Source organism: Anguilla rostrata, chromosome 17, assembly GCF_018555375.3.
Source record: "Anguilla rostrata isolate EN2019 chromosome 17, ASM1855537v3, whole genome shotgun sequence".
Classification (NCBI taxonomy): Eukaryota; Metazoa; Chordata; class Actinopteri; order Anguilliformes; family Anguillidae; genus Anguilla; species Anguilla rostrata.
This window is the reverse complement of record NC_057949.1, coordinates 29,114,865-29,136,896: the sequence shown is the minus strand read 5'-3', so window position 1 is coordinate 29,136,896 and position 22,032 is coordinate 29,114,865. Positions and strand designations below refer to the sequence as shown.

The window sequence follows — 22,032 nt, the reverse complement described above, 5'->3', positions numbered from 1 at the left end:
TTGTTTTGCTGAAATGAAATGTCATTCAAATTGCAGCCAGCCCCAATCTGCACATCATCCTGGTTGTTCAATTCGGATTAGTTTTGCCGGGAAGATGGCCCTATAAAATGTTTTCTGACATGGCTTGACAGCTGAACCTATATTTGAACAACTATATTCTTACATGTATATCTTTGCCAAGATCTACAGTGTGGTATAAAGCATTTTAGTTTTACAAATGTTTTTTTTTTTTTTTGTAATTGCAGTCAAAAGGACACAGGCACTGCCTTCTGGATTGCGAATCCCCAGCAGCTAGAATAGTACGCCACAGCCAGCTAACCTGCTGCCAGTGTGCATGTGTTCTGGTGGCTACGTCACTGGGAAACCTAGTCTGAACAGCAAGATTTTACGTGTATTTCTTTGCCAAGATTTTGTGCACAGTGCGATATAAAGCATTTTTAGTTATAGGAATGGGTGTTTTTTTTTTATTAGGGTGAAAATGGGGACATGAGCCTGGTCAATTTTCTTCCCCAACTGCAATGGAATTTTGAAGCTTGGTTTGAAATTAAGACGTTTTGGCACGTATTGCGTTTTTTAGTACATATTTAATTAATTGTTGCATCCCTTAACAATATATATGAGTAAATGGGTCCGGTATATTCATTTTGCTGTAGGAATACCACTAAATATTTGTTCATGTGTTTGAAGAAAAAAGTTAACCTTACCCTAGACGTCGCACAGATGATGATGTGCTTCCCTCCAAAGATCGAGACTACACGCGCAGTGAAGCGGCTAATTTTTAACATCGTATTAAAGCAAACAACCGGCAAGTTAGCAATTTATATATCGCTATTTCCTTATACGTGAAAAATAAACTGTTAAACTCTGAAAGATCGTCCTTCATCCCTATAAAGCAGTGGTTCTCAGTCTTATCCAGTAAGGACGGATGAGGATGCATACCACCCAGGCGATTACACACCTGATTCCACTAATCAATCACTAGAGTCTTTGCTGAGCATATTGATTAGTAGAATCAGGTGTGTTACTGCTCGGTTGAAACAAAAGCCTGCACCCACACCGGCCCTTTCTGGGTAAGACTGAGGACCCCTGCTGTATAGCATAATCAGGATATCACATGAATCGTCTTCACTGACTTTATGTCTTTACAAGCTCAGTTTGTGGATTACGGTGCATAAAAAAAGCAATGATTTCACATCACATGCTTTGGAGGAGAGCACGCGCTGAGCAGAGTTGGCAGCGATGAGTGCAGCGGGTAGATATGATTGGCCAGCAGATGGATATGATTAAGCAGCAGATGGATATGATTGACCAGCTGGTGGATATGATTAAGCAGCAGATGGATATGATTGGCCAGGTGGTGAATATGATTGGGCAGCTGGTGGATATGATTGGCAGTTATGATTTATGGATATGCGATCCATCTGTCCATCCATCCATCAATACCCATTTATTCCTGGTCACGGGAGGTGTGGGACGTGCTGGAACCTATCCCACCATGCACTGGGCGAGAGGCAGGAATATACCCTGGACAGTTCGCCTGTCCATCGCAGGGCACACACACCATTCACTCACACACTCATGCCCATGGGCAAGTTATATTCTTCAAATTACCTAACCTGGCACGTCTTTGGACTGTGGGAGGAAACCCACGGGGACACAGGGAGAACACACTAATTACACGCAGAAAGGCCTCAGATGACATGTGGCCAGTGGCTGTCCATGGCAACATCTCTGCCCATTAGAGGGTTTGAATAGGGGGGAAAAAACCATAATCATCTCTAGCACTCTAAGACCAGGATTAACTACTCACCTGTTTCCCAATTGAATACATTTTTCAGGGCATGGCCACACAATTTCTGCATTACAATGTGCAAAAACAGTATGACTTTTAAAAAACAAATCCATAACAACCCCTGAGTCATGTTCTTTTGTCAGCAAATGTCATGGACAGAAGGGCTTGTTCTCATTAAGGTTTACTCTCAGCTCAGGAAAGTCAAGATTAGTCTTTTTCCAATTACAGGTCAGGTCCTCAGGGTTGAATTTGGCCAGCAGACTTCTCGTTGTCACAGAAATTATTTAGGCTCACATAAAGCATTTAAAAATCAAACAGAAAGCTGCAATTTGTTGGTTATTTTGTTTATCGTTGGACGACCCACAACAATTCTTCAAGATAAAGATTATTAAAGCTTTTTCCCCCCACAGCAAACTACTGCCACAGCGTGAGATCATATTCTGTGCATAATTAGTACATAATGTATGTACATAATGTCTTGGACAGAGCACAATGTTTTCTAATTTGCTGATTATGAGTACAAGTCCCTCTTTAAGATTAGTACTGCTTACCACAGCATTAAAGACTCCACTCAATCACCTCCTCCCCCTGCATTGAAGATGTTCACTAAACCATGTAACTCCATATATTTACACACAAAACAATGAGTGCAGAGCTGCAGCAGTGACGTACTGTTTACGTATGTCGACCTGTGCGGTTGGGCTATAGCTGGGCTTTCGTCAGCGTTCAGGAGATCGGTGTGAGGAAATCGCGGTTATTGACTTCATGGACGGCAAAGTGCACATTCCCTCCGCCTCCGTTACAGGTGCAGATATCGAGAGGTCGACTGAATTCAGGCACTTCACCTCGGTCTCGAAACTGACAATGAACTGCTTTAAAACGTTGAAAAAGAGTCAAAATTCATGAAAAGGCATCTTCTTTTTAAAATTATCCGATGCAACTCTTTTCTTGGTGATCAGTTTTAGAAGGAGCTCATTTTTTTAAAAAAAACCTTTAAAGCTGATATCCGACAATGAGACTGAGACAAACTAGATCGAGTTACCATGACACCAGAATTACCAGAATTGTATGTGCAATTAGGCCTGGCAAATATATTCGTAATTTTAGCCATAGATGGCAAACTATTCATGTAAAAGGGGCGTGGCAAAATCCTTAACACAAAATAAGCACAAAGAGATTCCAGGTGAGTCATTCCAGGTTTTGTAATGGGAAGGAATTTAGTGCTGTTAGCCGATGTGGTATTTAGGCATTTAGACTTGGCCTCTAGTGTGATACTACGATGCACTTCAGTTGCTTGTCTGCTTTGTATTAAGTTGAATGTATACTTTTAGCCTTTTTGCTAAGTGTATGTGTAGATGTTCTTCAGTCTACTCCTTACTTTACTGATCAATGACCCTATACCTGTGATGAAATTATTGATCCTCTATACCTGATGCTGTATAATTTCGTAAGTCCCTCTGAATAATAAATATCAAAAAATAATTTTTATTAGAAGAAATTGCCCGATCAGTTCTGGGACATTTGACATCTTTTCAGGTAGAATGATAATGAATGCATTTCGGTAATCCTTTTTCTGGAAAACAAATGATTTCTTATTGACTATACAATCAGGATTATACCCGCAGGGTGCATGATTACAGAATTCTGAAGACTTATGCTCGGGAGAATCCTATTGGCCAAAGCTAGGAAGGTTGTCAAGGCTTCTAATCTTCCCATGGCAACAGAGTGGGATGATGGCTTAATTCTTCCCCATACGGGGGGCACACTTGAACGTTGCATCCACTGGGAAAACAGCCAATCTTCGCTATTAAGTCTATGTCATTGTTGCGTATTGCTTCTGTGAATTAATCTCATGGCCTACAAATCTCTCGTGTGCGTGTGTGTGAATATTGCACATATGTAGCACGGCACGGGGACAGGAGAGAACCGTGTACTGGGTGGAAAGAGATGAATGCAGAATGTTCCCCTCGCTGTTTAATTCACCTTCTTAGAGCCCAAATAGCAACAAAGTATAGGGGAAGAGCAACAGTTTAGAGAACGAACCGTTTTGAAGAGCAGTTTGTTTGTACTGTGTTCTAAAACTCCATCGCACTCAATCACCAGCGGTGACTGTTACATCAGCGTTAGAATGTTCAGTTAAGAACATTCTAATCGCGTATTTGTGATCTCTGACCATGACCTTTAAAGGAAGTGGTTGAAGGGGTTCTTGCAGGCTAAAGCGGTTATCCAGCTCACTCGGCAGTCCGTGCTTCGCGATGAGGGCCCCAGGTTGCTTTAAAAACGTCGATTCCCTTCTCAGAAATTCACCGTTTGGCCTTGCGAATAAATGGAAGCCATCTGCAGGGTTTTTGTTCCCCCACTTTAACCCTTTAACTGAAGCAAGAGAACACCTGCGGTTGGCCGGGACTGCTGATCCGGGACTGTAGCCACGGACGAGGACACCTCCCAAGGGTCGTGACTTCGAAGTGTGCTTTTATTCTCGAGGGCAGACCGCCCGTATTCTGACCCGCTAAACTGACGTTACAGGAAAGTTCCCCCCCCGAGGCGAGTGAACAGGAACCCAATCGCTAAGGGAACCAGGGCGGTGATGTGGGTGGAAATGGACATTTTTTAAATTTATCATTCCTTTCAACAAAATCGTGCGCATTGCACTGGAGATTAAATTAGTCCTGGCTCAGTTTACATTAGAAAAATAAAAAATAATTCAATCTTTCAGCAGAAGCCATTTCCTACACTAGAATGCTCATATACAGGAACTCTTAAGGGAAGATACAAATGTCACTTTGAGGACAAAGGTCATCCGGTTTCCTGTATTTTCACAGTTTATGCATACATTACATTACAGGCATCTAGCAGACGCCCTTATTCAGAATCTTTTTACATAGCATTTACATCGCATCCATTTATACAGCTGGAAATAGACCGAAGCAATTCCGGCTAAGTACCTTGCTCAAGGGTACAACGGCAGTGTCCTGCCCGGGAATCGAACCTATGACCTTTCGGTTCCTTACCCACTATGCTACACTGCTGCCTACGTACAGAGGGAAGGACAGAGAGGGTTACAGAGAGCTGGGTAGGGAATGAGGGTGCAGTGCACCCAAAACTTTTGAGTGGGGACAAACACGGACGGTTTATGTCCAGATTATGAATATTTTTTCGCCAATCATTTGTTTCACATATTTTATATCACAGCAGTTCCAACAGCAGCACTATTATTTATTTATTTTTTTTAATTTACAGCACATGGTCTAAAAACTCACAGAGTATTTCAACAGCATATTGTGCTACATGGTGGTGCTGTAAATCTGCCAGGGTTACAATGGCCATATTTATTACACATTAATTAGCAAAGGCATTAGAAGAGTAATTGCATTTGGGCTGTAATATGCATCTCCATTCTACACTTTCTTTCAAGGCGATGGAGACTTTAATGGGATTACATGCACATATTGACTTCGATTTATAATCTACTCCGTGTGTGTGAGAGAGTGAGTGTATGCCTATGTGTGTGTGTGTGTGTGTGTGAGAGAGTGTGAGTGTATGCCTGTGTGTGTGTGTGTGTGTGTGTGAGTGTGAGTGTATGCCTGTGTGTGTGTGTGTGTGTGTGTGAGTGTATGCCTGTGTGTGTGTGTGAGTGTATGCCTATGTGTGTGTGTGTGTGTGTGTGTGTGAGTGTATGCCTATGTGTGTGTGTGTGTGTGTGAGAGAGTGTGAGTGTATGCCTGTGTGTGTGTGTGTGTGTGTGAGAGAGTGTGAGTGTATGTGTGTGTGTGTGTGTGTGTGTGTGTGTGAGAGTGTGAGTGTATGCCTGTGTGAGAGTGTGAGTGTATGCCTATGTGTATGTGTGTGTGTGTGTGTGAGTGTATGCCTATGTGTATGTGTGTGTGTGTGTGAGTGTGAGTGTATGCCTATGTGTGTGTGTGTGTGTGTGTGTGAAGGAAAAATAAGAAATAAAAAGGGAAACATAATGAAAGCCAGATAAATTAAAGTATGAAAATATTATCAAGGCCCCAGCACTCCAACAAATCAGGAGAGAGTGCTTCGCATTCAAAAGGCATACCACAGCGTGTGCATCAGATTTCATGGCCATACATGGCTGAACAGAACCAAGAAAACTTTCTATGTAGTTGCAGGTAAATGGGATGTAATTCTCAAGAGGGATTCACACTGGTTATGCGTGAAGGTTACCATTTCCCAATGTGATCTCTCAGCAGCACCAGCAGCTGAATCGCTCCTCTTCTGGGAGGTGCTGGGGACTGAGTCCTGCACAAATAGCCTTGCGTGGTGTGTAATTGCACATTCAGGACTGTGAACGTGTCCTTTTTCATAAACACTTGACCTCATCCAAGTGAGTGTCAGAGGAGAGTGTGTCTCACCGTTTGAGTGGTCTGGCTAGTCCAGTCTGTGGTGGCGGTGGGACAGTTCAGCCGCTTTTCCACCGCATGGTACCGGCTCGACTCGACTCGACTCTACTCAACTTTTTTAGTTTTCCATCCGGCAAAAGCTGAGGATAGTACCTGGTACTTTTTTGGTATCACCTCCATCGAGGTTCCAAGCGAGCTGAGGCGATACCAAAAGGTGACGTGAAAACACTGCTGAGCACCGATTGGTCAGAAACAGCAGTTTCATGCGGCGTCGCTAATGACGACCAGCTACATTGACGGGGGTACTATCTGCAGTGGAAAACGAAGGACCTGGTACCAAAAGCGAGTAGAGTGGAGTCGAGTTGAGCCAGGACCATGCGGTGGAAAAGCGGCTTTAGAGAATGACCCGACAATGTGCATGATGGGAAGGGGGGGAGGGGCTTAGTGGAGCTAATTAAGAATCAACTGCACCTGCCACTAACACAGGAGCTGCCCCATCCAGCCACTGGTGAAGGAACACCCACCACCTATGGCCATTGGTGAGTATAATATTTATACACTCTCACCAAACACTACAGGGCAGGTTGGGTTTAGTTCAGGCTAACCAGCCGTCTGGCAGGTTAGTTTCAGAGCATAAGTTCCCCCAGTGACTGACAGATGCTTTTTCTAATGCTCGTATTTGGAACTGATGATTCCGGATTTTCCTAAGTTGCAACTTAATCGATCCTAATAAGTCGCCGATCCCACTTCCTGGAATAACCTCCGGGGTTTTTCACTCAGTCAGCCACATACGTGAAACAGGGCCCTGGTTTGAAATCACATTTGAGGTTTCCTCATCCTTAATGTAGATGTAACATGTCTTATATGATAACAAAGTAAAATCTATTTTACATTGGCCTGTGCTGAGCTGCAAGAAAGGTGTATGTGGCGACATAGCTCAGGAGGTAAGAGCGGTTGTCTGGTTGCCGGTTCGATCCCCCGCCCTGGGTGTGTCGATTTGTCCCTGAGCAAGACATCTAACCCCTAATTGCTCCCAACGAGCTGATTGGTGCCTTACATGGCAGCCTTTCACCGTCGGTGTGGGTGAATGAGAGGCATCCATTGTAAAGTGCTATATAAATGCAGTCCATTTTATATAACAAAGTAAAATCTATTTTACATTGGCCTGTGCTGAGCTGCAAGAAAGCCCTTAAACACTGACTGAGACATAAGTGCAGATGGACGATGTGAAGCCTATCACACTGCAGCGAAGCTGTACCCGGAACATTCTGTTCAGTCCGTCGGCAGAAATCACAACATCACAGTGTGTGTTTGTTTTTTTTTCTTCTTCTCGTTTTGCTGCAGTTTGCTTAACTTTCACTCATTAGAATGACAGCCTACACTCAAGACAGACAAACATCCCGAAAGACAAAGAAGAAAATACGTGCAAACCCATTCACTCAGAAGTGCAGGTGCAGGATCACCTGTGGTACAAAGGAAGGTACTGCTCAGTCCTGCCCAGTTCCCACTGGTTTTTTTAATTTTTTTAAATGAAAAAGCCTTTTATCTCCACAGCCATCACCTCATTTTTGTTCCAAACCCATTTAAACAGGAACATCAGTGTAGTAGGTCAATCGTGACAGCTGTTGAACAAAGACACGTAAAAAAAAAAAAGACCCTGTCATACACACTCATGCAAACAGACAATCACACACATATACTGCTTCAGTGACCACGCAAACAAACACACATACAAACACACACACACACACACACACACACACAGAAGTTATATTTTGTAGAAGTACTTTATTTCCAGTGGGCTGGTAAAAGAGGTCACCTTTTCTATGTCCGGGCTTTAACAATACAGATTCAATCCCACTCAGAAGAACTTTTCATTTCCAATAACAAAAGCCAGTGATTGTTGCCTGAAAGGACGCCCCAATGTTCTCAGTTCGGCTGATCAATGCAACCAGAAAGAGAGATGAATCAGCACTATTTTTTATCTGCCTTTTTCTATTTTCTCGCTTTATTGGCAGATCAAATAAAATAAAAATAGTGAAGCGTGCAAAAAAAGGAAAAAAGAGAACTGCTCTGGAGGCACAATGTCAGACTAGATGTCAAACATTCATGAAAAATAGAAAAAGAAAAGTAACTTTTTTTGCACACAAGCAGGGCAGGGTGGGGATGGGTCGCCCATACATGCAAATCCTGTCAAGCTGTACATTTCATAAACCAAAACCAGCTCTCGGGAGAGCAAAACTATTGGAAAGTAACCCCGAAAGTAATTTTTGTGCTACTTCAGGAAATACATCGGTCTAAATGGATATGGAGTCTGTTCTGTCCATTCTATCGTTACATAACGAGCATTGTACCTTATTGGACCTGTGTTGTGTAGTTGTTCCACTGACCTTCGGTACGCGCTTATTGGACGTAGCTCTGGACAAAAGCGTCTGCCAAATAAACGTGATGTAATGTAATCTGTCATAAATAACACATACAGAAAATATAAGCACTAGTGGATTAAAAGTCCTGGTGCGTTCGATAAAAGCACCGTTCGCAGAAAACGAGTGAGCACCGCGGTCTCGAATCCGGACCGTACCAGTGCCCAGTGCGGCCCGCAGCCCCACAGGGGCGGTGCATTATGGGCTACGCGTCGCTCAGGGATACGGGAGGGATACAGTCGGTAGGTATAGCACTGTTCACTGCTGGAGTAACCCCCTCTGGCTGTTTTGGGTGCCTGTGGCTTGTTCTCTGCGCAGGCGTGTGATTGGGTCTCCTCCGCCCCTACGGTGTGCGTGTGATTGGGTCTCCTCCGCCCCGCTGTGTGCGTGTGCGTGCGCGTCTGCGTGCGCGGCATGCGGCTGTGGTGCGAAAGGAAGAGGCTGGCGGGCAGGTTTTGGAAGAAAACTCAATTGAAAACAATCGTGTCTCTCCAACGCTGACTGAGAATTTTGAAAACAGGTTGGAAAGAAACCCTACTCATCAAATGCTTAAAAGAAACATCCACTTCAAATTTTTCGGTGCTCTGAACAATGACTGTACTTCTTTTTCCTATGACTGAAACATTTTGTAATAAACATGCTCTCCACTGAACATTCTCAAGGCTTTGCAGAAGCGTTTCACGCGCATATTTGGTCTGTAAGTCTTGAAGGTTCTTCGATATTACGGTACAATACCTTGAAGAATTTTCCGGTGGCCGAACCACCAGGTGCAGACAAAGCGTACAACAGAGTAATTTGGCCCCGTCTCTTTGCAAACCTAAAGAGCCTTTTAAATCCTTTGATTAACTGGACCTAAACTCTCTACTCCAGAGGCGATAGGAAAGACTTCCATGGGCCCCACATCCTTTCTTTCTGCTTATGAGGAAACATAAATTGAATTCACGCAGATTAACCAAGTCCTAAGGTAAGCCTTTATTGCTGTTGGTCAATCCAAAAAAAAAAAACCTAGTGGAGAAAAAAATTCGCAACCATGATGAAGAGAGGGACCAGAAGATGTTCATAACAAAAGACGGAGACATTCTTATTGCACAGCCGGCGGTGGGAACACAAGCACATAAAAAAGAACATTCCTCATGAGAAAATGAGAAAAAGCAGTCCAGAGTTCTTTCTGTACAATGTGCAGTCACGTTAGATGATCTGGAATAAAAACTTCCACAAGAGCAGTATATTATTCAACCCGCAGGTCTTCATCAGAACAGATTTAATAATCACACAGAGGTGTGCTTAAATACTCCACTCTTAAGAATCCCAAAAGTGTGTGAGGTGGATTACAAAACCTTCCCCACATTTGTGCAATAGTTCTCTTTTCTACAGTTAAAGCAGTGCATTTAAACGAATTCACCCTGGTGCCAGGAGGGGGTAAAACACTGACGTCTGTCTGATCAGAGAGAGCACCCAAAAAACATCTGAACAACAGAACAACCGATCACATTATTAGCCCTTTGAAGAAAAGGTTTTTTTGGAATGTCAAAATTCAAAATTCTGAGCCAGCGTTCCAGAACTCCACTGCTTTCGATTACCGGTAGAGGTTGTTACATCAGCATTGGAATATTCAGTTAAGAACATTCTAATCACGTATGTGATCTCACAACTGAATAGGGCAATGGGTTCTCATTAGCATCAGTTGAAAAGCTTGGACAACCCTGTCCAGAAAGTGGTTAAACTTTATCTATTATCACAGTATACCATGGTAAGAAATGTTTATACCAAGTATCTGATGACACATTATATTAAATAATAGTATAACTGAAATATGATGATATTTCCTGAAAATGACATGCAGTGTGTGGCGGTAACGATGATAAATAATTAGTGTTCTCTGTACACTGTTCAAGATGACAGGGAAAGACCAAAATCCTTTCAGCTGAGAGCTCCTCAAGACACAGCTTTGGAAGAACAGACCTGAGCCATTAACAACTTCTGCCTTGGGGAATGTCAGGGAGAACTTTAGGCTGAGATTCAAAGACTCCTCAATTCTGGTGGTGACACATGTTGAGCAATCAATGTAGTATTATTATTATTATTATTATTATTATTATTATTATTATGTGAAAAATGTTTATATCATACATCAAGTAAAAAAATATACAGGCAGCATCTCAAGGATATAGCAGCTAATAACTGAGCAGAGCCTCTGCGTTCTCCAATGACGTTCCGCACCCCCAGTAAGCATTGGCTCGTGATCCGAGGCGTAGCGAAAAGGAATTTAAAATTAAATCAATCGCTGCCGCAGGCGCCGCTGGCTCTAAGGTAACCTTGGCAAATTCCACGAGAACCCCTCATGTTTATGGCGAGGCATTTCATTTTCCAGCTGCCGACTGGTGTCAGTTCCTGTTTATTGCTTACGGACTGCGTGCGAATGTGAGAATGAAATAAAAGCGTTGGGGCTCATCGTCTTGCATCTCCATCGGCAAACATTTCCTCGCTTTTCTTTTTTCTGACGATTGCTCACCCTGCTCTCAGGTGCACACGCCAGTAGTTACGGTAGCTCACTGTATGTTTTATAGAGCATGAAGAGTCCGTTGCACAGACATACCTGGAAACGTAACGGCCGGGGTTGCCGTGAAATTTGCATGGTCCCTTAATGCCCCCAAGAGGAAGAAACTAAACAAATTTGGTGACCTCTTTTCTGTAGCGCCACCATCAGGCCAAACATATCTCAAAAAGTAATGACAGGTTTGCCAAGACATCTGCCGCCCACATTCAATGGAAGGGGTGATTGCTGTGGCAAGGTCTGCACTCTGCGGAGATAATTTTTTCAATTTATTTTTCCAAGTATATGTATATATTTATCTTTATCCCCCCCCCATCATGTGGAGCCTGTCAGATGTTTTCTAGGCGTATCTGGTGGATTCTGCTGGAGGGGGTTTGTTGACACCACCCCAAACCTTATCTCACGCAGACAAACATTTTGTACAGAGCGGTAAAAGCGCAGTTGATCACAGCAGCTCAGGGCACTGCCAGCCAAACGCGTTCCGGCCATTTTATCCCTCCGCCTCTTCACAGCTCCCGCCGCTTGGAGTCGGGCAGCCGGTGCTCAATCAAGCGTGACAAGGGAGGCTTCCCTGGAGGTGCCGCGGAGGAGCCAGGGCAATACATGGAGGTGCTGATAATTTCTTTTTGTGTGTGTGTGTGTGTGTGTGTGTGCAAAATGTGAAATTGTAAGAAAATGCTTGGGTGGGGAGGGGGTGTGTGGTGGGGGCGGTAGGTGCTGTGTATCCCAATTTGTGACGGGGCTGTAGCCTCAGTTTACCCCCCCCCCCGCCCCACTCCCCTTAGCACAGCCACTGTGGAGTGCAGCCTGCAGCAGGAAGAAGATACAGGCAGGGAATGTTGATTATATAGCGGACTAGCGGCTCCGAGCCAGCAGTGGTGGTAACTGTCAATGAGGCTTCCCTGTGCTATCAAATATTAAGCTATTAGGGCTCAGGCCAGGTCCTCTGTGTAAGGAGCTCCTGCTGGATATCCCAGCCAGCAAAGCTTCTCCCATCTATGCGGACAAACTGCGGAATGCTCTGAGCCAGGGCTGCTTCTGTGACTCATCATTTTTAACCCTTTGAGGTGCAAGAGCACAAGTACGTAGTTGGAATGTATTCAGCTGAACATTCTAAAGTGACAATCACTACTGGTAACTGGGAGCAACGAGTCCTAGAGTCCCAGAGCACAGACATAGAATATTGAAAAAGAATAAATAAACTTTTTAAATCCCCTCCCAAAAGACTTCCTCTTCTTTCAAAGATATTTTTAACCCTTTGAAGAGTCGCTTGGACATCAAAATACCAGCAGTGTTATTGGTACATCAACATTGGAATGTTCAGTTTGGAGCGTTCTAATCGCACGTTTGCGACCCAACACCTTGGAGGGTCTAAAGTGACGAACGTGTGGGGACAGTTTGGGGACAGTGTGGGGACAGTCTGCATAGCCCTGGTCTACCCAGACAGTGCGTAAACCGAAAAGACGCTGTTTGCGGTGACATCCAGGAGGCCTAGAGCGGAGGGTCAGACCCGCCTAAGAGCTCAGCGCTCGAGAACACAGAGAAGCCCCCGTGTGACCCCCCCCCCTCCCGCTCGCTGCCTGGGAAACGGAAATCCTCTGAACTCGAGCAACCGAGAGGGAAAACGCTCAAGACTTCATCCGCTGCAGATGAGAGTTGTGTCTCTCCGTCACTGCAGATGAGAGTTGTGTCTCTCTCCGTCACTGCAGATGAGAGTTGTGTCTCTCCGTCACTGCAGATGAGTGTTGTGTCTCTCTCCGTCACTGCAGATGAGAGTTGTGTCTCTCCGTCACTGCAGATGAGAGTTGTGTCTCTCCGTCACTGCAGATGAGAGTGTTGTGTCTCTCTCCGTCACTGCAGATGAGAGTTGTGTCTCTCCGTCACTGCAGATGAGTGTTGTGTCTCTCCGTCACTGCAGATGAGTGTTGTGTCTCTCCGTCACTACAGATGAGAGTTGTGTCTCTCTGTCGCTGCAGATGAGAGTTGTGTCTCTCCGTCGCTGCAGATGAGAGTTGTGTCTCTCCGTACCTTTAACAGTTGCTATATTTAAGGGAGAGCTGCTCAGATCATGGCTGGATCCCCCCCCCACCCCCCCCCCCCCTTCATTCCTTGCCCTGGAAAATGTATTGCCGTGTCAGTCCTCTATAACAGAACACAACCCCCCGCCCCCCCCCCCCCAACCATTACAGATGATGCAGTGTAGTGCTATGCATTATATTTGATTCGTCAATAAAATGAGAGAAAACAAGAGAAAGACTCCAGGCCATCAGTAATCGTGAGATTCCTGAAACATCCCTAATTTGTGTGTTTATAAATCTCCTCATGAGTTCGCCTTCTGCAATGAGTTCCTCCATTAGCCTATAATACCCCCCCCACCGCCCCCCACCACCCACACACACACCCGTGGTGAATTTACCATCAATTTGGCAACACTGCACAAGACACTCTCTGGAGACCTGCAAGAAACTGATTTTTTCTTTTGCGGAGGAAAGAAATGCACACATTGGAATGCTTGGGATGTTCTGTGGCTGGTGGAACTACCGGTAAATAATGGCTTTAGACTGTTTGTCTCAGCGGCATCTTTCCAGCTGTCCTCCTGCGGGGGCAGATGTGATTAGTCAATAACAAAGAACAGAAAAGAACAAAAAACAGAACACTCACTCAAACCTAGCAGTAATTGTCAGATTCCAGAAATATCCCAGTTTTTGTGTTTATTTCTCAGCAGTATCTTCCGAATTCCGGCAGATTGGGAATCTTATTAACCCTTTGGGGGTTTGTGGGGTCAGAGCATGACCGACCTCCGGAGACCAACCAACAACCAATCCGTCGGTTACGTTGTTAGTTTTGCGTGCGCCTAAAAGGTTCAGCAAAAAGCTGGACAGGTCCCTTGGGTACCGCCTCTTCGTGTTCACGTTTCAGTCGCTGCAGCTCTGGAGCAGAGTGATGTCGTCACCCACGCAGTCTGCACGCAGTGGCCTCAGGAAGCACGGTACAGACAATCCCGAAGAGAAGCCGTCTCAAAGCTTTACAGATCTAGCGGTGGGTAAAATGGACGCCCTGTTCTTTTCTGCTCTGCCTATTTTGCGTGGCTTGACCGCAGCCAAGCAAGAGCAATGTAATAAAGGATCTCTTCAGGAAGATCCTTCACGAAAATGAGACGCACAGAAACAACAGAAAATTGTTGCGGAGGTTTTCATGATGTATTTTAAGTACACACAAATTGCCACTCCAATATTGCAGTATTTTTAAAACACACACACACAGCCATGGAATACATTCATGCATTAATTTCCAGGGTTCAAATGTTTACAAAGCATTGCAGTGAACTCCATTGAGGGTCTGACGCATTTGCATTAGAAAAAAGTGACGGACTTCGTCAATACTTGCAGAGCCAAACTTCTTGACATTTTAAATGAAATGAAGTGCCTAAAACTAAATGTGCAGTTCATCTTAATTTTAGCCGCCCACAAGCTACGGGTAATTAGACAAATGTAACTAGCCTGTATTGACCTGCATAAGTTAATTGGTGCTAGTCGCTGTGGCCGACCGCAGAGATTGCTCAAAGATTTAACATGAAACACAGAAAAGAAAACCAGGGCCTGCCAGCAGGGTTCTCTAAAGACTTCAATAAGGAAAAATGTCCTCCCTGCCCAGTCTCGTGGCTTGCCAGCCCTGCAGCAGAAGTAAAACATTAATAGTGCTCATTTTGGGGGGTTGGTATTAAAGCACAGTATTCACTTGTGAGAAACCCTCTCCCCCCTTTTTTTTTTTTTTTTTTTTAATTGAGCAGGATTATCCTGCATCAAACTTTCGAGAAGAGGAGAAAGAAACTTTTGAAATGACGCAAAGACACGGGCTTAAATAAATCAGGGACATACAGCCCGATACCTTCAACTGCAAGTACGGAATGAAACTAGGCCACTTTGGAGCACTTCGCACTCCTGGTAATTGTGAAATCACAACGAAATCAATATCCAACACTGCCTCGCTCTTTAATTCCCCTTCTGTGCCGCACAAACAAAACAACTGAATTGATTTAATTTTTCTCTTTAAAACTAAAACCCATCATAGCCCGAGAAAATATGTTTAAAATTTCCTTCTGGGACAATGCTGACACAACAGCCGATGATGTTGGTCTATAGAAATCATTAAGCCTCATTTTAAAGACCTTTCACCAAGCTCAGGTCACCGCTGCACTACAAATGAGGTTGTTTAAAGTAGATAAATGATCACTGGTATGCTGGTATTTCAGTAGTATTTTTAGGCTGCAGATTTGCCCTAGCATTCCGTAATAAACTGGTTAAAAAGCGTAGGCCTATACAAATCACACAGTATGCTATGTTAAGTTGGCAGTTACCATCCTAAAGAACTGAAGACAAGAGGAAATCGCAGACATGACAAAATAATAATAATAATAATAATAATGGGGAAAGTCAGGGAATCCGTGGGACTTGGGACTTCCGTATATCCCAGTCACAGTTCTGTATATTCCAGTCACAGTCCTGTATATCCCAGTCACAGTCCTGTATATCCCAGTCACACAGATCTGTATATCCCAGTCACAGTCCTGTATATCCCAGTCACACAGATCTGTATATCCCAGTCACACAGATCTGTATATCCCAGTCACACAGATCTGTATATCCCAGTCACATCAGGATATCCCCATCTTTATTATTATATAAAAGCATTTTGCATCATCATGCTATTGTCAGGACGGGCGAGGGAAAGGACCCAAGCGCAGAGTGCGGGGAAAAACACAAAACTCCAAAATAGGCAGAACAAAGACTTTACTTACAACACCAGAACAAGGGGAACAAAAAGCCTCGCAGGGCAACTCACAAAAAAAAAAAAAAACTACAAAACACGCCGGAAACAAGGAAAAAGCAAAAATCCAAAAGCACGTAGAAAACAGATCAGGGGCAGGAAACACTCAGGGCAGAAACGCGATCGGAGGCACGGTCAAACAAACTAACAACAACGAGCAAGCAGGCAAACAACAAGCAAGCAAGGATCCAGCACCTGAGTCAGGGGGAAGGGAAACTTAAATAGACACGACGCAGACGAGACACAGGAGGGCACAATGAACAATCAGGCCACAGAGAGGGAAGGGAAAACGAGACAACCAACAATAATTGGATAATAAAAAACAATAATACAATTAAACAGGACACAAAACAGAAGTGCCGCCATCTGGCGGCCCAACAAGGAAAGACAGGGGGAAAACACAGAACCCTGACAGCTATATTATTGCAGGGGTTATTTGGCCTGGTTTGTAATACTGAGGGGGGGAGGGGGGGGAAGTGTGTGGGTTGTAGCCTTGTTAGCCCCTCCCTGTCCTCTCCCCCCCCCCTTGTAAATTACACCCCATTGTCTGCACGCAATCACCATGGGAACAGACATGCTAGAAAACAACCAGCGTTCTGAGAAATTCAACGTGCTAATTTACATTTGAATATCTGGAAAGCCATCGCTTACACAAAGGAGCCATTATCCGGCTCGCTGGAATGCAGAACACACACGCGGGCGGCTGTGCGGTAAGAGCAGACTGCCTGCGCCGGCAGCGTCACAGGTGCGGGAAGCCGGCCAGGTATTTTGACAGGAACCTTGTTTGTGCTGTTTTCGCGCAGCGGGGTACGAGGCCTAAGATGGGGATTATGGCGCCGTGTCCACCCATCCTGCTGTGAGCCTGACGCCCCCTCCAGGGCAGGCGGGGTCCGGCGGGCTTGCGCGCGTGTCACTCGCGCGCACCTGCACATCACACACCCCGCAGGGCTGCTGGCGTCTCTGGGTGACTGTGGTACTGAGGAGCCACAGTCACCTCGCAGAAGGTCAAAATCCCAGCAGAAATCCAGGTTTCTGAGATATAAAAAGAAAGAAAAAATATAAAATGTCCTTCCTGTACATTTTTTTTTTTTTGTTTGTATTTCTGTTCAATCAAACAGAGACGAGACGAGACGAGGGGGGGGGGGGGGGGCATCTAACTGAACTCTTCCGTCTCCTCGCCCACGGGAGGACTTCGACCTCGAGAGACAGGAGAGAATGTACAGCCCTCTCTGTCACGCTGCTCCTCTCACACACACACACACAGCGAGACACGACAGGACGGAAAGGGACAACAGGCTGCCTTCGGATTCTATCTTTGCAAGCAAAGGACGTTCGCCCAAAGCCGCTACTGAATCTCGGCTAGCTTGAGATTCAGTAGCGGCTTTGGGGCAAACGACCTTTGCTTTGCAGAGACGCCAGTGAGAGTGTTTTGAACCGTTATTGCCCAAATATAATAAAGAAGTTACAGGCACACAGACTCTCTTCCTCTACGAGTTTACGTGTGATCTCCACGACAGCGCACACACACACACACGATCTGCAGGAGCGCACAAAACCACCTGACCAAGCGCAACCACTCCCTTTGCTGTCGATGACCGATTCAGCTCACCTAACTATTCTGCTCAGTAAACTCCTTTTTTCTTTTTGGCAGTGGTACGGCAGGGCAGAGGTGGGTAACCCGGCTTCAAAGAGTAAAAAGACTGACCATGCATTTGCTCCACCAACATGCACTAAACCAGCTGATTACAATAATTAGGTCTCCCATCATGCTGAAGAGTTATGCTAATTAGAGTCAGCTGGTTTAGTGCATGGTGGTGGAGCAAATACATGGTCAGTCTTTTTACTCTTTGAAGCCGGGTTACCCACCTCTGCGGCAGGGGCAGCAGACACTAGAGACGGCGATTAAATAGGAATTTGTAGGGTATGATGGCAATGTGTCAGCAGCTAATGAGGAATGGGCGGGCGGGGGGGGGGGGTGCAAATTCTGGGGAGGTGGCAGACAGTACGCCAGCTTGATTCCTTGGCTCTGATCAGAGAGAGTTTTTAGCTGCCAATGTTCCTGCTGAAGAGATTTTGCCCAGCTTAGACGTTTTTTTCTCTTCGAAATGCGGTGCAAATTGGGCTCTAGCTTGTGGAGTGCAGTAGGAATGACGCACCAGTCAACGTTAAAGCACGCATCTACGTGATCGTGTGAAACGCACTGTCAAATGCAAACAGTAAAAATGCGTTTTAGCAAGTTTTATTTTATCCATTTGAAATTTATTTGTACGAACACAAAACAGCGTTAAAGAATATCAACGCCTTTTTTCCCCCACACAGGCCCCCTAACACGACACCACGAGCAAATATATATCCGCCGTGACCTTGGCTAACCGACCCACAGTTTGTGCACCGCTGGTCTAAAGAAGAACACGCTAGCCGAGCGTCAACGACAGTCATTATTCGGCAGTTTGGCAGAGTGCAGTAGTCATCGCGCGGGTCGCCGCCCTCTCCGTTGAAAATGACTTCTGGCGACGGGAATGTGTTTGGTGTAAATCCAGAGTGACTCATAATGATTTCACGACCCAAAAGATACCCCCCGAGACCCACAGCTTACGCCCCGCCGATGTAACTCACCAAGTAGTTTTCATAAAGTCGATAGATTGTATCCTCGCAGACATACGGGGGGGACCGGCATTGCCTGTTGAGATGAGGCGCTGTCTAAGCCGTGCCTGTAAGTGACCCCATCAGAGTGCAATTTATTTTCTATTCAGGCCCATTATTTAGGGCCTGTCCTTTCGGCCGAAGGCATAACGACAGGCCCTGCAGCAGCGGATGCTGTGTGGGGATAGCCTGTTCCAAAAAAATCAAACTGGAATCAACAGCTTTGTGGGGGCGGCCTTTCATTACAGGCGCTTTGTGTGAAGGGGTTTGCCGAGATTGAGCGCCCATTACATCAATTGGGAGAGAAGGGGAGGCGTTTTCAGTTGGGATGTGAACAATTTGTTGATCCGTCGGTCGCGAGCACGCATGTCGAATGTTAAATTTAATTGTAGGAAACTGTTTTTTTTTTCCTTTCTTTTTTAAATTCTCAAGCCGTTCAAAACAAAAGACCATCAATGTTACCCTAGACTTCTGCTCTAAATCGGTAACACAGAGGCGGGTGGGCGGGGCTTGTTGTGATTCACTTTAACAGTACTTGGCCTCAGCTGAAAAGATGGCCAGGTTGCATGAGTGCCGCGGGTGGGAAAGCTCAATGAAAACACGGATCTGTGCAAAAACATGTGCTGCCAAATTCGCATCCCACACGTCGCCATCTACGATGTTAAACCGCCTAAGAACCAAATATCCTACTAATCAACGACTAGACTCTTTGCTAAGGACCTTGCTTAGTAGAATCAGGTGTGTAACTTCTTGGCTGGGAAAAAAAGCATGCATCCATGCTGGCTTCTGAGGACCACCTGTGTAGGCTACTGTAGACCGGTAGCTGATCTATACTGCTACGTTTGCACTAATTTTGTCTGGTGGGATTGACTGCGGTAAAAGATATCCAGCGAGGCGGGGAGGGTACGAATGCGGAGAAGAGTTCGTGTTTGGGGACCGGGGGGTTAGGTTAGAAGTGCTACTTAATGCCCTCTATTTTTGCCTGTTTTTACAGACTGCTGTCTCTGGACGATGGGGAGCTAAGGAAAATATACTGAAAAGGCAACTTCTGTTAGTCTGCCGGCGATTGTTTTCTCTTAGCCGCTGGCGAGCACACATTCATGGCAAACTCTTCCACTGGGAGTGCCGCCGCGACACAATGATGTCCGTTAACCAGCTCTGGAAAGCCAGAAAACAACGGGGTCTGGTGTGCCCGCAATGGATTCTGGGCCATTTGAGTACACCCCTCCCCATTCGTAAACTTAAAATGCTTCATACCCTACTGTAGACAAGATATTGGTGAAGATATAAATGTAAAAAATCTCGTTGCTCAAACTAGGTTTATGGTCTATCCATGTCAGATAACATTTTAGCTGGTCTCGATGTCGGCATAACTTCGACTGATCGGAAAATCAATAGTGATAGAATAGTAAGCGCCGATTTTTTGGTGCCATTTTCTTAAGAAATGGCTGTACAGAAGTTGTTCCCGAGGATTCTGGCGGCTGTAACATTTTTAGGATACCTAACATTTCACAATCAGTTTTTCTTGTAACAAAATGTGTAATAATGTCTTCCGTGTGATTAGACTTTTTATGCCCCCATTGATTTCAGTTCAGCTTTAAATGCAGGCATAAATGCTCGTGAACTGTCAAATTAGCATAATCATTTTCTGACGTCTGAAGTAAAAAAAAAAATTAAAAAAAAAGCAACATTGTCGAACTGCCAGTGTACTTTCGAAAAGTACACTTTCGAAACTGTACTTTTTTGGGCACTCTAGTTATAGTTCACATTTTTGTTGTTTATTAATATGAAACATTAATAAAGATTTTTTTTTCTTTCTTATTGTGCACTGTTAAAAGAAAGTGTATTGAAACTCCACAACTGGTATATTACTTAAAAAATATTACTTTACTTTGTATTTTAATGAAACTGAGACGGGGGGCGTCTATCTGCCTGAACTCTTCTGACTCCTTGCTCACAAGGAGGCCTTGAGAGATAGGATCTAATATACTCCCCTCTCCCCCATCCTGTGTGTGTGTGAGAAAGGGGCAGTTAGACAAAAAAAGAATGGAAAAGTACAACAGGCTGCCTTGAATATCTTCGCAAGTAAAGGTGGTTTGCTCAAAGTACACAAGCCACTGTTGAATCTCAGGCTTGTTGAGATTCACTTCAGAGACTGCCTTGAAGTGCTCTGAACTGTTATCTCCTATTTGATCAAATATAATAAAGAATTCATTCTGTCGTTTTTTGAGTTTGTTTGATTTTCATGACAGTAGTACCACAAAACGCCGTTTTTGGAGTTGTGGGACACCGCCTCATCAGGGAATCATGAAACACCTCATCTAGTCAAATCTGAAATTATCTGGCCTTTATCAAACACTGAACTCCAATATCTTTCAAACCACAATTAACCATCGTTACACTTGACAATTCAATACATGAAGCAATCGGACAGTACAAACAGAAAGAAAAAAAATCCTTTTATAGCATGAATATCCTTTTTAAATTTGCACTCGTGTGCATACAATTTGATTTATTCAGGAATGTCAATAGCTTGGGAGGGATTCTGCCATTTCCTGTCACAACTCTTTTTAGAATTAGCATTTGAATGTACGTATAGGTACAACTCACATTGTTTGGGACAATGCAGCCAGAATACATGAGCATTCCTGCAGCTAAAGAACCCAAATTGACAATACTAAAGAGCCCAAATTGCCTTATTCTCTAGAAGAATCTTGTAGAATGAACAAGCCCAGTAGCTGTGAGATATGGTGCGAATGGACCACTTGATAGGCCGCTGTGGTGATGTGGAATCCTGCAGAGGACACTAAGTATGATTAGATCATTCAGAAAGGACTCTAGAAAAATCAGCGTCCACTGTTCTGATAATTGTGTTGCTGGCAGGAAACTGTCATTCAACAGCAGCGCCAGCATCAGAATCCCAGCAAGCACCTGGCGATGTGCAGCACCTCCTGAAGGCTCTTCGGTCTGCTCGTCTTTCTAAAGTAATAGCAATGGTTGCGACTTAACTTCAGCCAACTGCGCCAGCTTTTCAGCGTCTGCAGGAGATATTGTCCTTGCCCACTTACGCACCTGCTGTCTGCCCATCTCCGGTAGGGTTCTGCCCCTCCGAGAAGTATGTTTGTGGAATTCCCTCATTGCCTTTGTAGAATTGTTCAGCTCTTCAAATTCTACTACAAAACCGTCTCTGGTAAACAGAGCGGGACATTCCTTGATGACTTCCTGCGTGTTGCCACCAGCATTGAGCATTTCTCTTCAGAAATGGAAAATGCTTGAATTTGAAGATTTTTCAATTGACATCCCCCTCCCCCCTTCATCTGCATCAGTTCTTTTTTTCATTTGAGCAACAATTTTATCTTCGGATGTTTCATCTTCTCCCTCTTGCATCCCTGGCTCCAGATTTAAATGAGATGGCTTTTTTTTTCTTCT

At 44.7% G+C, this 22,032-nt stretch overlaps 1 long non-coding RNA gene across 1 annotated transcript; it reads left to right on the top strand.

The window, feature by feature from the left end:
* Positions 1-18,176: 18,176 nt before the first annotated feature.
* LOC135243774 (uncharacterized) lies at positions 18,177-20,473 on the top strand. The gene is made up of 2 exons (XR_010326787.1): positions 18,177-19,341; positions 19,598-20,473. It is a non-coding gene; the product is annotated as an uncharacterized LOC135243774 (long non-coding RNA).
* The last annotated feature ends 1,559 nt before the right edge of the window (positions 20,474-22,032 follow it).